Source organism: Schistocerca cancellata, unplaced genomic scaffold (genome assembly GCF_023864275.1).
Source record: "Schistocerca cancellata isolate TAMUIC-IGC-003103 unplaced genomic scaffold, iqSchCanc2.1 HiC_scaffold_1143, whole genome shotgun sequence".
Taxonomy (NCBI): Eukaryota; Metazoa; Arthropoda; class Insecta; order Orthoptera; family Acrididae; genus Schistocerca; species Schistocerca cancellata.
The window spans coordinates 392,093-404,776 of NW_026047142.1; the positions used below are offsets into that span (position 1 = coordinate 392,093).

At 40.7% G+C, this 12,684-nt stretch overlaps 1 protein-coding gene across 10 annotated transcripts in view; it reads right to left on the reverse strand.

Annotated features, from left to right (window-relative positions):
* LOC126159432 (zinc finger protein 729-like) overlaps positions 1-12,684 on the reverse strand; it is a 113,684-nt gene that overhangs the window by 23,822 nt on the left and 77,178 nt on the right. The gene's annotated exons all lie outside the window — the stretch shown is intronic.

Below are 12,684 nucleotides of genomic sequence, written 5' to 3' on the forward strand. Positions count from 1 at the left end.
TTACTGATATTAACTTTCAAACCTTGATCTTGGAAATAAGTAGTAATTTGATGCAGTCCCTCAGTTGCTACCAACGTTAACTCATTATTTTGTTTACCAAGAAATAACAGTGAGGTATCGTCTGCATAAGTTACCAATTGGGAGTTGAAAGGTTGCTCTATATCATTTATGTACACTAGGAAAAGGAAAGGGCCCAAAATTGAACCCTAGGGTACACCTTGTGTGACTGTCTCATATTTGGACTGGAAATTAATTATCTGATTATTGATTTTGTAAGTCAGCTTTGTCCACTGCTTGCGGTTAAATAAATATGTAGCCAGCAATTGCATGGATGCAGCATTTACATTGTATGACTCAAGTTTATTTAAAATAACTCATGGTTTACCGAGTCAAAGGCTTTAGTAAGGTCTAGAAATATGCCAGCTGCTTGCATTCCTTGCTCAAGGGTACCATACGTTTTGTGAAGAAATTCCGTAATTGCTGTGATAGTAATATGATCTTTTCAGAATCCATGTTGTGTCTCTGTTAGGAACTAATTTTTCAAGAAATAGTCACTGTGTCAGCAGCACAACTTCAAATACTTTGCTGAAGACAGGTATTAATGATATGGGCCTGAAATTTGAAACCTCTTCCTTGGATCCTTTTTTATGCACTGGTTTAACTGTGCTCCATTTCAATACATTTGGAAATGTATGTTCTCTGATACTGCAGTTTATCAGGTGGGTGAGTATTTTAACGAATTCCTTATTACATTTTTTTAATCACAATACTACTCAAACCATTCCATCCAGATGAGAACTTATTCTTTAGGTTATTTATTATCCTTCCTATCTTTTTCATTTACTTGTTTGAATTCAAAGGGTGGCTCTTCAAAAGGGCAGAGCTTTACCTCACTACTCACAATTGTGTTGTTAACTGGACTAACAGCTGCAGATATAAAGTATTTATTGAAAACATTGCAGACTTTATTAGGATATTTAACTGTGTTTCCTTCATGTCAATTTCAGTTTCTGCTTCAGTGTGGCTTTGCGAAATTGATTTACAATTCTCCATGAGGTCTTGGCTATATTGTCTGATTGAGCTATTTCACTGCTGTATATCTGTTTTCTTAGATCTGAAAGCTCTTTCTTAAAGATTTTCTTGGCTTCGTTGCACTTGGCCTTAAAAACATGCAGGTTTGTTGACTTGTGTAACACATCCAGGTCCCGGATGTTTTGACTGAGTTTTTATCATATTCGCTGGAAGCATCAGTCTGTTGGTTTTTGCACTTTGGTTATGGGTGAACACACTTTGTATTTTCTTAACAGGGCAGCATCTGTCAAAGTGTCTTAGCATAGTATCATAGAATTTGGCCCATCTCTTTTCAAATCCTTCAGTCTGGTAAACCAGATCCCAGTCCTCTATAGCTAATTTATTTCTTAGGGCAAGGATGCTACCCTCGTTTAGGATTCTTTTATTTTCAATAACTTTTGTCATTTTTGGGATGCTTGTGTTTACATACTCTACAAGCTGGAATTTGTGGTCAGAGTAGTGAAAATCCATATTCCAGCACCTAAGACTGTCTTTAATATGTTTACATAGTATAACGTAATCAATTCTGCTAGATGTGGACTTTGTTACCCTGGTATCACTATTTACTACATTTATGAGATTATATGGGTTAAGAGTATCTATTAACCTCATACTAAACTGGAAGATTTTGCCTCAATATTCAGATCACCAAGTATAGTTAGATCACTGGGACCACAACGTCCCACTACTCTACTAAATATGTCTATGAAGCTAACTACATCAGCCTTTGGTGGATGATAAATCCCAATAACTTTATGTTTTCTCATAACCTCTCTACACTCTTTGGTGTGGGCTTCAATGCCTGTCACTTCAATCAAGCCTTCTTTGTTGTACTGGTCTAGATAGTTTATTTTCTTGTACTCAAGATTCTCACTAATGTAAACTGCCACACCACCACACTTATGTTGCTGTCTACAATAACTATTTGCTAAGAAGTAGCCCTCTAGTTTACAGTAAATAATTTCATCATATTTTAATCCATGCTCAGTTAACACTACTATATGAGGTGACTGTTCATTTACAAAAACCTGTAATATATTAAGCTTATTTCTAAGGTACTGTATGTTTAGGTGTATGAGCCTTAGTGGTGTTTTTAATAACTGGTCACTCTGATTATCTTCCTTTAAAATGCACTGAGTTGGTTCACTTACATAAGTTCTGGATCCAGGCATTAAAAGTGTTCCTGTTCTTTGGCGATCTTGCATTTCTCGATCTACTACCCAACCTGGCTTCTATCTGTCTAGTTGTCAAGGTAGCTGTTGAGGTGCCTTCTTGCTCCGTACAGTCCGAGGAGTTGCCAAACTGCCTGGTGTTGCAGTAATTGGAGTTGTATACTCTACCACATTTGATTGAGTAAGTGATGCTGAAGAGTCTGCAGTTGAAGAGTTGTATATGACTGCTAAATATGGAGCTACTGTATCAGCATATTCTGAAAGGAACCTGAATGGTGTACAGTCTGGACTAGAGGCATTGCATTTCTTAAGTGTTAAGGTACTAAACCACATTTAGAATACCTACTTCTAAGTTACTAATGTAGGCAGTTATTCTTGATTACAATTCAGGAATACCTTGCTTTTCCTGTGAATGAATTTATGAAAACCGTCTTTAGTGACTCGCTTTAGTAGCACTGTCGCCAATAATTTAACCATTACTATTGCGCAGTGAAGGTATTACTGCACCTTGTCGATTGCATACTTTACATACAACTAGAATTTCTTTGGATTTTCTACCAGATTTCGAGACAGAATGTCGTTCTGGAAACTATTAAAAGCATCTGTCATTGAAGATTGCACTAAATTTCGAGCTTCTGTAAGACTTCGCCAATCTTATGCATTTTGCGTTCTTTTAAATTTGACGTGTATTTCATTGCTTCTGCAAGACTGGTCTGACCTGTTTTGTGTCAGTACCACTTATTATTTATTTGATATGTATCTCTCAGTTATTACTTATTTTACTTTAAACCGCATCTGGACTATGTTCAGAAAGACTTATCTGAAGGAGCGGAGACTGTCCATTGGGCCCCCTGTTTGGCCATGGTTATTAAGATGTCAACAATGTTTTCGCAACCATTTACACTTTCAGTGTGCTTCTGAAACCAATGTTCAAAATAATTTTCAGACACACCATTCAGCACGGTTTCAGTCGACGCTTTATGCCTACCACTGACATTAAACTTTTATTTTCGCCAATATATGAGTGGCATACCTACTTCAAATGACAAATTTTCTTTGAGCTGTTCAGCATCTGTTTCATCCAAGTCAGAGCATCCGTGAAGGGAACTTATTATTTTTTTCCAGTTGGTAGGTATAAGCTCCACCTGTACTAATCATAGCCGGCTGGAGTGGCTGAGTGGTTCTAGGCGCTACAGTCTGGAACCGCGCGACCGCTACGGTGGCAGGTTCGAATCCTGCCTTGGGCATGGATGTGTGTGATGTCCTTAGATTAGTTAGGTTTAAGTAGTTCTAAGTTCAAGGGGACTGATGACCTCAGAAGTTGAGTCCCATAGTGCTCAGAGCCATTTGAAACATTTTTAGCCAGAACATCGATTATTATTCACGTATGTATAGGAAAGCTATAGAAATTCAGGAACCCCACAATAATTTCAACAGAAAAAAGGAAGGCTTAAAGTTAGTCAGGATATGGTGGTCGACTTTGTTCCAATGATGTGACACATATGTTGGTGCCCTCTATGCACGCTATATAAATGAGAAATCCATGGCTTGGCACCCATCGTTGACTCACCTCCAAAGATGTTGCCTGCAGTTGGCAACAAAACGTCAGGAAGTAGTTTTACAGATAGACCATGGCATCTGAACCCAGAACTTTTAATTGATCGCTATCTGTACTACCTCAATGGAACTATCTACTTAAATTTCACTACAAGGTAAACTACTTCGAACAGCAATGAACACTACACCACCAACTGTATTTCATCTATTCTTTGAAACATGGTTAGGTGTCTTGAAAAATTTCAGCTGAATTTATTTCCATGCCTTTATTGTGGTGTATCTACCCTCTTACAGTGTTCTAATTGCAGCCTTTTAAACTGAAGCCCTTTCTGCACTTACCTGAGACCCTCTAACCTAAAAAAGCCCAGTCTCCTCTACATATCCCCATACTCGTGGAATTGCTTCCTTTGTGTAGTTGACTCCTGACCAACTTAGCAGAACCTGTAAATCCACCACCTTTTGGCGCTAGTCGAGGAATCTGCAACCTACACAGTTGCAGAACTGTCTGGGGCTCTGATTCAGACCTTCACTCCACTCTGTACAAATGAACCACTTTCAGTTCTGCCCATGATGCTTCAGATGGTGCACTCCGCCTTCATCTCACAAGCAAGAAAATGGTTCAAATGGCTCTGAGCACTATGGGACTTAACATCTGTGGTCATCAGCCCCTAGAACTTAGAACTACTTAAACCTAACTAACCTAAGGACATCACAAACATCCATGCCCGAGGCAGGATTCGAACCTGCGACCGTAGCAGTCGCGCGGTTCCGGACTGAGCGCCTGGAACTGCTAGACCACCGCGGCCGGCACAAGCAAGACTGGCAGTCTTTACTAGCTAGTCGCCTGAAACCAGAGAGAACATCTTCCAATCCAATGTGGCACATATTGTTAGCACCAACGTGAGCCACCACCTACTGCTGGCTATTCCATGCTTTTCATGGCATCTGGGAGCACTCATTTCTCATCTGTAAAGACTCCACACAGTACGCACTTTGGATTCCTTCCCCTCCTATGCAATCGTGTCTCTAAATGGTGCCATTACACACCTAACACCAGAGCTTCCAATCACCAGTAATACTACCCTCAGTGAATGTCCTGTATTGCACGCTAAGAGGCTTCCTCTGGAACATGGCAACCGACTTCACCTGGCTCATGGATTTCATCGGCCATAGACAGGAACCAAATTGTTCATCAGATGAACTGAGCCAGCTGTCCGATTGACAACATGGAAATTCTTTCACTGCCACCCACATGCTGGAATGATTCCCACTCAACCACAAGTGAGAGGTCAATCTCAGCGTGGGCAGTACCCAGGGTGACAACAGCAGTGGACCAATTGGTGGACAACACTGCCTGGAGCTGTGTGAGAAGAATCACCAACTTGATTCACATCTGAACACAGCAATTACTATATCCATCCATACCAGAGTTGACGTGGTAAATACACAAACATATACAAAGTATAGGAGTTGAAGGTAAGGAACACTGACAAAATTTAAAACAAGCCACTTCTTGTAAAAACGTGTCAGCTCACAGTACTCTGATGTGGTACTGCTGCTACTATGGATTGCGTGATCTAAGTGCTGCAAGTAACACACAACAAATGAGTGATGCAATTCAGCCAGTGGGTCTATGGACTACACAGTTAATAAAGTGTATAAATGTTCCTGATAAATACACAAATGTGCACAAAATAACAATAATAAAATAATAATAGTACCATCACAACTATAATAGTAGTAGATGTTGCGAAAATATACTTACAGCAACAGATAAATAATTCACTCACTTGTGACAAATATTAAAGGATAAGAATGTCATGTAACAAAAGTCCATTGTGAGCCAATTTCAGTATTGATGCTGATGAACTGAGAAAATTAGGAAATAAGCTTCTCACTAAAGCTATGTGCTTTCCTTGCACAAAAGGTGAAGTTGTTGCAGCAGCAGGCATCTGGTGTCAACATAATGCGGTTCAATCAAACCTACTGTTTGAATACCAGTGGGTGTAAGCATGTCATTGTCAGTGTAATTTCGAATAGGGAGTTCTAATAAGTAGCATTTCTTGAGAACCATCAATTTAGTGATGGCAAGGTAATATTCGCCTTGGATGAATGACAGTGACCATGCAATGTGACAGATTTCAGCCTTGTTCCACAGAAAAGTTTGCTCTCCCCTAATGTTACCAGGTGATCTTACCATCTCTGTAGGGGATTCAGTTGGTACAGTTAAAATATTTAACAACAGATGGAGCACAGATCTACAGGAGCTGATTTTTAACATTTTAATAAAATGCGGTACAGGATGAGCTACTGTGTTGGCAAAGATGGCAGTCACATATCCTCCAATTCTACAGCACATTGTGCAGTAGTCTACTGTCGATAACTTGCCAAAATTTCCACTGATTGGAAACTACCATAGCTCGACTCCATTATGCATTCTGTGCATTACTGGCAGTGGAAATATATGTTTCAACATTACCAGATATGGGCACTGAATTACGATCTCATTTAAGTTTGTTTATATACCCAGCTGTAAGTAAGTGTTTATAAAATGACTCCATTTCGATGTAAATAAACAGTTACCACAATAACCAAGTGGACGAAATAGTCTCACCACAAGGGTCTTTAAATGACTGATCCTGCAGTGATGAAGGTAGAAACCAAAAGAACAAGATGAGTAGATCATTACTTCCTGATATTAAAGGTGCTTTGGTTATTAGGGTTTCATGCTGCAGAAAATAATCTAGTTTTTACACTGTTCACATATCCTGTGGGAGTCCACTTACAGAATGTACATATTTTTCAAAATTCTGTTTCAGTCAAAATATCAGCTACTGCAGGAGATTTTGCATGGAGTTAAGGCACTAACATATTAAACTGCCAGCAAAAGTAGTGATATTGCACCACCTGAAAACGTAAAACCAAACAGCACATTCATATTTGGCAACATCTCGGTGGAAAATCAGGATATCTGCTGACATTTCTGCTTTGCTCACCACATGAAAGACAATACATTTTATTTCAGTGAGACATACTTAAGCATACCACGGCTGTTGGTCTGGGATATACCAACCTTACAACTTTCGAACAGGACAATCTGAATTTAAAGCATATTTTCCAAGTACATGTAGGAACTGACATGTCACTCAATGAATTCGTTATATATGAGGATTGCTGGAGTAACTCTCAGTATAGCTTGCTGGTTACAGATGAAACTAGTAAATTGAATGAGGGTCAATAGAAACAAAATTTCAAAATGATTCTTCAAAAAGGCAATGCACCAAAATGCACCTGTTTCAGTATATTGTACACTATGTACAAATTTACATGTGTTGCACACTCATCCAGAGGATGCAAAGTACATGCGTTTGACAAAAAAATGGAGGCAATCAACACTAAATTAATGGAACTGAATGTCTTGTCAAGGGAGACGCTATGAAAGTTGAGTTGTTGAATGCTCGAATACAGGAAAGTAAACTGTGTGTCAACAAGAAATTAAAGAAGTCAATGCAAAACTAGCATATGTGTGGAACAAGAATGTGATAGCCAAGGCACTTCATTACCACCGACTGTCTCAAAGTATACATAAGTTGTAAACGGTCTCAAAAATGGCTTAGTATGCAGCAGCATGTTGTCAAAGAAGTGTAATGTTAAGAACTGAGGCACGGAAGGCAATCTGACAGAAGTTACTTTCATGAAAGTTAGGTCAACTGCAATGAGACCAGGGTCTCCCAGTAACATTTAAGCCAGTAACTGACAGGCTGAAAGAGCTGTCATCGACTATGGATGAAACCAGAAACAGGAGGAGGAGGAGGAGGAGGAGGAGGAGGAGGAGGATTTCTAAGACAGAACATATAGGGTCATCAGGGCAAAACAATATTTGTTAGGTAAGCACTCAATATGTTTAACCAAGAAGGCGATAAGAATTGGGAACAAGGAATTTGAAAGATTGCCTAGGCTGTTACAGTTAATAATTTCGAAAACGTTGAATGTTAAAATATACCCTGAAACTATAAAAAACATGTGATCCAATATCACACATGACCAATGCATGTAAAACCCCGAAAGCGTGAATGGAAGCCTCATAGAGTGACAAATACAGGATTTTAACTGAACCAGCAGTAGCAGCTCCACATAGTTAATGATAAATTGCATCTAGGAAATGGGGAAGTTGTGTCAATACTTCCTGGCACTTGCAACACTGGCAATTCATATGTATACTTGAAACGTTTTGTTAAAAGATTTGAGGTATGAGGTGCATGCAAACGTTAATATGTTTAAATCAGAGATAGAAACAAAACACATTGCGGACTTCAGTCACAAATATTTAATAGGATGGCTACTAGGTTTCTCAGAGGGACAAGTGATGGTGCACAATACTGACAAAATTTGAGTTATCAACTGGTGAACCAACTGTCAGTCAATACAATTCGTGTAGAGTGGAATATTGCAACGAATTTTGTACCTTGACGGAAGATTAGTGCATACTATTCATGCATTTTTTCCTACAGTGGGTCCTATTCATAAAAGTGAAGAAAATGAAGTCCACAATGAACATGAGCTGCAACATCAAGCCAAGGTTGCGAAGAGTTCACAACCATCAAGAAACTGGCAGGCACCGTGAGGTTAAGCTGCCAAAGCAGAAGCCAAAAGCGAACTCCAGGAGATAACTGAGAAGAATAGCATGCCCCGTACTAGCAGGCAAGGGAATCATCAAATAAGAGGAAATAGGATAAGTGGTCAGGCGTGAAAGAGAAACAGCATGCCTATGCACTGAGGAGGACATCATGCCAGTATGACTACTAGTTCCGCATCTTATGCATAGACTCTCAACCGGGCTGGTGAAAAAGCTGCCAGTGGTGAAACATATTCCATGATGGTGGAGTGTGTGTTAAGACAGCAGCAAATGATGGAAAGAGGTGCAGAGGAATGAATTAAACATCCACAGTCTAGTTATGAATGGACATGGGATAAAAAAAATGGAGAAGGGTGGTCTGATCCACTTCCCTGGGAGTACCACTTCCGAGATGTAGGACACTGAGGAACTGGGTACTATGTACAGACAGGTAAGAATACATGGGAGGACCAATGTAAATTCCTATGAGACATGAGCCCCAGGAATTTTCCAGTTTCAGTGAATGGAAGAACAAAAGGCCAAAGATGTAAAGAGGATGTAAGAAACTCATTCTGCTGCCAAATATTCATACAAAAGGTTTTGGCAGTGGAAAAGTGAGCCACGAGGAAAGATGATAGGAACGACGCTGAAGACGCCACTGAGGAGACACGTTGGTGTGTAACTGTAACAGATTGTAAAATTCTTGACGAAAAGGAAGATGATATGTCTGTTGGGAGATGCCATAATATGGTTAATGGGGATAGCAAAGACAATGATATGTAGGATGAGCATTCAGTCACCACATTTTCCTGGATAAATGTGTGTGACAAGTCAAACCATATGAACCTTCAGAAAACTGTCTTTCAAAACTTCCTCTAGTAAATGAGGCAGATGGCCTCCGAAGCCCCACATGTAAGGACTACAGAGGATACCAGTCCTCCAGCACATGTATCAGGATGATGGTTCAAAATGTGGAGAGCACATCTCTGCAAGTGAATCACATCGCTGCATGCCTCAGTCCACCAGGAACCTGGACCCATTACAATAAACTTGAAACATTCTTTGGCAGTACGGATAACGTTTGGAAGATACTTTACCTGGTCATCACAGCTGTGTAAAGGTTGTGATGGAGGGGTAAAGCCCCCAGTCAGCCTCAGAAAGCTGCCAACTGGATTTGCACTCAGGTAGGGTAGGAGTTGGCGAATGGATAGCACACAGGAAGTGATCACTTGAGTATGTGTCAGAGGGAACGGGCCATTCAAGATGGCAGGCGAGCTGGACAGTGAAGAACATCAGGTCCAAATGGTAATAAATGTGTGTGGAATCTGAAAGAAACGTGGTGCTCCAGTGGTAAGAGGTGATTCAGAAGGTCAGCTAACAGGGAACCTCTTGGACAGGTTCTCTAAGAGCCCCAAGGCAGATGGTGGGCATTAAAGTCGCCAAGCAGCAAAAAGGAGTGAAAGAGCTGACCAATGAGCTAGAGTAAGTCCGACTTGGTAATAGCAAATGATGGAGGGGTGTAGATGTTACGAAGAGAAAAGGTGAAATGAGTTTCTTGGAAGCAGAAAACAAGTGGACACTGCAATTCCAAGAGCAGCTGTAATTCCTCATTGTTGGATCTAATGCCATGAATGTTCCATTGGAGAACAGTCATAATGGGGATTGGGGAGGAGGGAACAAATGAAGATTAGTCACCTTGGTGACTGCTGAGAGCTCACCTTCAAAAATTCACTGCTACAGGGGGCAGAGGATGGAGAATCCTGTTCCATGAGATCTACAAACATATTGGCACTCTCCCTGGGTCAATCTGAATTCCATGGTAGAAAATCGGTAGACAGTGGGCACCAGCAAAATGGAGGTCATCCAGGTAAGGGTATAGGTGCCAAAACCACTGTCGATGATCTCCAAGTCAGGGAAGGAGAAGACTGTTTGTTTTTGTTTGAGTTCTTAGAACTTTCTAGTTGAAAGATGAAGACTGTTTTTAGCTGTAGAAAGTCTTTGTGGGAGTATTGCTTTTGTCCTTTCAGACTGACAGTTGGGTGGCAAGTGATTTCGCCACCAGGGGCAAAGATATGATGACTTGTTGCACAGCTGTAGTAGGAGACAGGGATGCTACTGTGACCAGGGTGATTTCACTACTGCAATACTGAACTTGAGGTTGCAAGTATGGATGGGCATATCCTCCGTTATGCACGGCATAGCAAAAATGGGTCTGTAAATGCCAGATGCTAAAATGCACGGATTTTGACTAGCTAACAACTCCAAGTCACAGAGTGAGGTTTGATGCACTTCACTCAGATCTCCTGGATGGCTTGCTCACTGAGACACATGGGACATTCATGGGATTGCAATTGATACAACAGAGAGGAGGCAAACAGCTGCCCTCATGAGCATCTCTGCCAAGAGTAACACATATGGCCATGTTTTGACAGGATACGTGTTTTATTATAATGTTGAAACCTTAAGGGAATCATCTGGTTCAAAATGGTTCAAATGGCTCTGAGCACTATGGGACTTAACTGCTGAGATCATCAGTCCCATAGAACTTAGAACTACTTAAACCTAACTAACCTAAGGATATCACACACATCCATGCCGAAGGCAGGATTCAAACCTGCAACCGTAGCAGTCGCGCCGTTCCAGACTGTAGTGCCTAGAATCATCTGGTTTGGAATATATGGTTGGACTGTAATGACTTCATGTTGTTGTTGTTGTTGTTGTTATTGTTATTGTGGTCTTCAGTCCTGAGACTGGTTTGATGCAGCTCTCCACACTTCTCTAACCTGTGCAAGCCTCTTCATCTCCCAGTACATAGTGCAGCCTACATCCTTCTGAATCTGCTTAGTGTATTCATCTCTTGGTCTCCCTCCACGATTTTTGCCCTCCATGCTGCCCTCCAGTACTAAATTGGTGATCCCTTGATGCCTCAGAACATGTCCTACCAACCGATCCCCCCTTCTAGTGAAGTTGTGCCACAAACTCCTCCCCAATTCTATACAATACCCCCTCATTAGTTATGTGATCTACCCATCTAATCTTCAGCATTCTTCTGCAGCACATTTCGAAAGCTTCTATTCTCTTCTTGTCCAAACTATTTATCGTCCATGTTTCACTTCCATACATGGCTACACTCCATACAAATACTTTCAGACACGACTTCCTGACATTTAAATCTATACTCAATGTTAACAAATTTTTCTTCTTCAGAAACGCTTTCCTTGCCATTGACAGTCTACATTCTATATTCTCTCTACTTCAACCATAATCAGTTGTTTTGGTCCACAAATAGCAAAACTCCTTTACTACTTTAAGTGTCTCATTTCCTAATCTAATTCCCTCAGCACAATGCGACTTAATTCGACTACATTCCATTATCCTCGTTTTGCTTTTGTAGATGTTCATCTTATACCCTCTTTTCAAGACACTGTCCATTCCGTTCAACTGCTCTTCCAAGTCCTTTGCTGTCTCTGACAGAATTACAATGTCATCGGCAAACCTTAAAGTTTTTATTTCTTCTCCATGGATTTTAATACCTACTCCGAACTTTTCTTTTGTTTCCTTTACTCCTTGCTCAATATACAGATTAAATAATGTTGTGTCTAGACAAGATAGCCTAGACACAATGCGAGGAAACTGAAAGGCACGCACTTAACTCACGCAGACTGGCGTGAGGTCTGAAACAGGATACGTAATGAATGCTATAAAGAAAAATACGTAGCTTCTGGAATACTTAACGTTAATCCATCATTTGTATACAGCGTTCTTGATGATACAAGTGAGACTCTCTCTAGAAATGGTTAATGGCGCCTTGCTAGGTCGTAGCCATGGACTTAGCTGAAGGCTAATCTAACTATCTCTCGGCAAATGAGAGAAAGGCTTCGTCAGTGTAGTCGCTAGCAAAGTCTTCCGTACAACTGGGGCGAGTGCTAGTACGTCTCTCTAGACCTGCCGTGTGGTGGCGCTCGGTCTGCAATTACTGACAGTGGCGACACGCGGGTCCGTCGTATACTAGCGGACTGCGGCCGATTTAAAAGCTACCACCTAGCAAGTGTGGTGTCTGGCGGTGACACCACAAATAACATCAGGGATAGGCTACAACCCTGTCTCACTCCCTTTCCAACTACTGCTTCCCTTTCATGTCCCTCGACTCTTATAACTGCCATCTACTTTCTGTACAAATTGTAAATAGCCTTTCGCTCCCTGTATTTTACCCCTGCCACCTTTAGAATTTGAAAGAGAATATTCCAGTCAACATTGTCAAAAGCTTTC